The sequence below is a fragment of the Acomys minous genome, assembly GCF_964271855.1.
Source record: "Acomys minous genome assembly, chromosome: 5".
Classification (NCBI taxonomy): domain Eukaryota; kingdom Metazoa; phylum Chordata; class Mammalia; order Rodentia; family Muridae; genus Acomys; species Acomys minous.
The window spans coordinates 113,263,098-113,267,280 of record NC_140494.1 but is presented as its reverse complement, the minus strand read 5'-3'; positions in this window follow the sequence as shown (position 1 = coordinate 113,267,280).

Below are 4,183 nucleotides of genomic sequence, written 5' to 3'. Positions count from 1 at the left end.
TGGGTGGGTGAGTGAGTGGGTGGGTGGTGTGGGTGAGTGGGTGGGTGGTGGGTGGGTGGTGGGTGAGGTGAGTGGGTGAGTGGGTGGGTGGGTGGGTGGGTGAGTGGGTGAGTGGGTGAGTGGGTGGGTGGGTGGGTGGGTGAGTGGGTGAGTGGGTGGGTGGGTGGGTGGGTGGGTGGGTGAGTGGGTGAGTGGGGTGAGTGGGTGAGTGGGTGGGTGGGTGAGTGAGTGAGTGAGTGAGTGAGTGAGTGGGTGAGTGAGTGAGTGAGTGAGTGAGTGAGTGGGTGAGTGAGTGAGTGGGTGGGTGAGTGAGTGGGGTGAGTGGGTGAGTGGGTGAGTGGGTGGGTGGTGAGTGAGTGAGTGAGTGAGTGAGTGAGTGGGTGTGAGTGAGTGAGTGAGTGAGTGGGTGGGTGAGTGAGTGAGTGGGTGGGTGAGTGAGTGGGTGAGTGGGTGTGTGAGTGAGTGAGTGGGTGGGTGAGTGAGTGGGTGAGTGGGTGAGTGGGTGAGTGGGTGGTGGGTGAGTGGGTGAGTGAGTGAGTGGGTGAGTGAGTGGGTGAGTGGAGTGAGTGGTGAGTGAGTGGGTGAGTGAGTGGGTGAGTGGGTGAGTGGGTGAGTGGGTGAATGGGTGAGTGGGTGAGTGAGTGAGTGGGTGAGTGGGTGAGTGGGTGAGTGAGTGAGTGGGTGAGTGGGTGAGTGGGTGAGTGGGTGGGTGGGTGGGTGGGTGAGTGAGTGGGTGAGTGGGTGAGTGGGTGAGTGGGTGAGTGAGTGAGTGGGTGAGTGAGTGAGTGGGTGAGTGGGTGAGTGGGTGAGTGAGTGGGTGAGTGAGTGGGTGGGTGAGTGAGTGGGTGGGGTGAGTGAGTGGGTGGGTGAGTGAGTGGGTGAGTGAGTGAGTGGGTGGTGAGTGAGTGGTGAGTGAGTGGGTGAGTGGGTGAGTGAGTGAGTGGGTGAGTGAGTGAGTGGTGGTGAGTGAGTGGGTGAGTGGGTGAGTGGGTGAGTGAGTGGGTGAGTGAGTGGGTGGGTGAGTGAGTGGGTGAGTGGGTGGGTGGGTGGGTGAGTGAGTGGGTGAGTGGGTGAGTGGGTGAGTGGGTGGGTGGGTGGGTGGGTGAGTGAGTGAGTGGGTGGGTGGGTGAGTGGGTGGGTGGGTGGGTGGGTGAGTGGGTGAGTGGGTGAGTGGGTGGGTGGGTTGGTGGGTGAGTGGGTGAGTGGGTGAGTGGGTGGTTGGGTGGGTGGGTGAGTGGGTGAGTGGGTGAGTGGGTGGGTGGGTGGGTGGGTGAGTGGGTGAGTGGGTGAGTGGGTGAGTGGGTGGGTGGGTGAGTGGGTGAGTGAGTGAGTGAGTGGGTGGGTGAGTGGGTGAGTGGGTGAGTGGGTGAGTGGGTGAGTGAGTGAGTGGGTGGGTGAGTGAGTGGGTGAGTGGGTGAGTGAGTGGGTGGGTGAGTGAGTGGGTGAGTGAGTGGGTGGGTGAGTGAGTGGGTGGGTGAGTGAGTGGGTGAGTGAGTGGGTGGGTGAGTGAGTGGGTGAGTGAGTGGGTGAGTGGGTGAGTGAGTGAGTGAGTGAGTGGGTGAGTGAGTGAGTGGGTGAGTGAGTGAGTGGGTGAGTGGGTGAGTGGGTGGGTGGGTGGGTGGGTGAGTGGGTGGGTGGGTGAGTGAGTGGGTGGGTGGGTGGGTGGGTGGGTGAGTGGGTGAGTGGGTGAGTGGGTGGGAGGGTGGGTGGGTGAGTGAGTGAGTTGGTGAGTGGGTGAATGGGTGGGTGGGTGAGTGAGTGAGTGAGTGAGTGAGTTCCAGGACGGCCAGGACTACACAGAGAAACCCCATCTTAAACAACAAGCAAGCAAACCAACAAATCCCAAAACAGAAACAATCAAAAGACCAAATGATCTTGCTATTTAAAGAGGAAAGACACCAGAAGATGCATTTCCCTCATTAGTCATCCCTGTCACCCAGCCCCACTTCCTCCCTTCTTGTTCCCCATAGTTCTAAAAGGCTTCTTTTTCCCAGATGTGGTCTGAACACCTCTTCCTAAGGGCGTACAACTTCTGAAATAAACAGACACAGACAAAATATAGTAACCACAAAATAAAGTCTAATGATGCACGTGTAAGAAGATGCCGTGGTGATGCTTAATACTTTACATGCTAACCTAAAAACTTAATAAAACAATTTATTGGGGGCTGGGGAAATGGCTCAGAGGTTAAGAGCACTGCCTGATCTTCCAAAGGTCCTGAGTTCAATTCCCGGCGCTCACATGGTGGCTCACGACCATCTATCTATAATGAGATCCAATTCCCTCTTCTGGTGTGCATTAAGACAGAGCACTTATATACATAAAATATACAAATAATTCTTTAAGACAAAGAACAATTTAAAAAATCACTGCTTACATTTTGTTCTTATAAAGTCTTCATTGCTCTTTGATTAACTGAAGTTATCCATGACAACTTAGATAAGTAATTTTTAAAATATTGTGTAATAGGCCCAGACCCCATGATAAAGGCACCAAGGCTCCACTTTGACCTTAGAGCCCAGCATCTAGACCCCCAAAACCTGTCAAAACAAGAACAAATATCATCATAGTCCATAGTCCCGGGAAAGTCCCCAAATGTGCTAACGTTGCTTTTTTTTTTTTCTTTTTTTTTCTTCTGTAGCCCTGGTTGTTGCTAACAGAAATATGTTAACCCAGATGTGGCTTTTGTACATAAGAGGCCAGGAATAGTAAAGTTTGTAGCTACAAGATTCAAGGAGATTCCCCATGCAGCCTGCTGGCTGGTGAATAAAGACTTTCTAATCATTGTAAGAGTCTATGTGTGCATGCCTGCTTGTAATCCCAGCACTCAGGGAGGCAGAGGTAGGCGATCTCTGAGAGTTTGAGGCCAGCCAGGACTACAAAGTGAGTCCAGGACAAAGAAACCCTGTCTTGGAAAAAAGAAAAAAGAAAAAAGAAAAAAAAGTTCTTTGAAGGATTTGCCTCGCAACGGTTTATTTATTTTTATTTTATGTGTATGGGTGTTTTCCCTGCATGTGTGTCTGTGTACTGCATGCATGCAATGCCTGCACAGGCCAGGAGGGGGCATCAGATACTCTGCAACTGGAGTTACACAGGGTTGTTAGCAACCATAGGGTGCTGGGAATTGAGTCCTAGGTCTTCTGAAAGTGCCCTTAACCAGGGAGCCATCTCTCCATTCCCACGTGGATAATTTTACAGGACACATACGCTCTCTCTTCTACTGTACGCTTTCTTCTGGACAGATGCTTGGGGGCTGGAGATGGAGCTAGAGGTTAAGAACATACCGCTCTTAGCACCGGGCGTGGTGGTGCGCGCCTTTAATCCCAGCACTCGGGAGTCAGAGGCAGGCGGATCACTGTGAGTTCGAGGCCAGCCTGGTCTATAAAGCAAGTCCAGGACAGTCAAGGCTACACAGAGAAACCATGTCTCGAAAAACCAAAAAAAATACCACTCTTATGGAGGAGTCGAGTTTGGGCCCCAGCACCCATGTCCAGTGGGCTCACAAATGCCTAGAACTCAAACTTCATGGGATTGAATGCCCTCTTCTGGCCTTTGCTGGCAAACACACATACACATAATTAGAAATATAATTTTTAAGAGAACATTTATTCCATCAGATACTTACAGGCTTTTTAAAAAATCATACCTCAATCATTAAACAATGCAGTGTCCAAGCAGACATCCCACTGAACTACTGCTTCCACATTTAAAATGTCACCCTAGGAGCTGGAGATGGCTCCGCGCTTAGGAGCAACTGTTGCTCTTGCATAAGAGCAGGGTTTGGGTCCCAGTACGAACATGGCATCTTTTTTCCCCCCAAGACAGGGTCTCTCTGTGTAGCCTTGGCTGTCCTGGACTCACTTTGTAGACCAGGCTGGCCTCGAACTTACAGAGATCCACTTGCCTCTGCCTCCCAGGTGCTGGGATTAGAGGCGTGCACCACCACCGCCCGGCTAACATGGCATCTTAAAACCACCCATGACTCCAGTTTCCGGAGCTCCTACACCCTCATCTGGCCTGCAAGGGCACCAAGCACACATGTAGTGCACTTATTAAGTACATGCAGGAGAAATGCTCACACACATGAAACATTTTAATTAAAAAAAAAAAACTTACTGTGGCTACTACTTAAGCACTTGGATACAGTGTTTACCTCTTTCACATTTGTAACAAGTACAAGCTG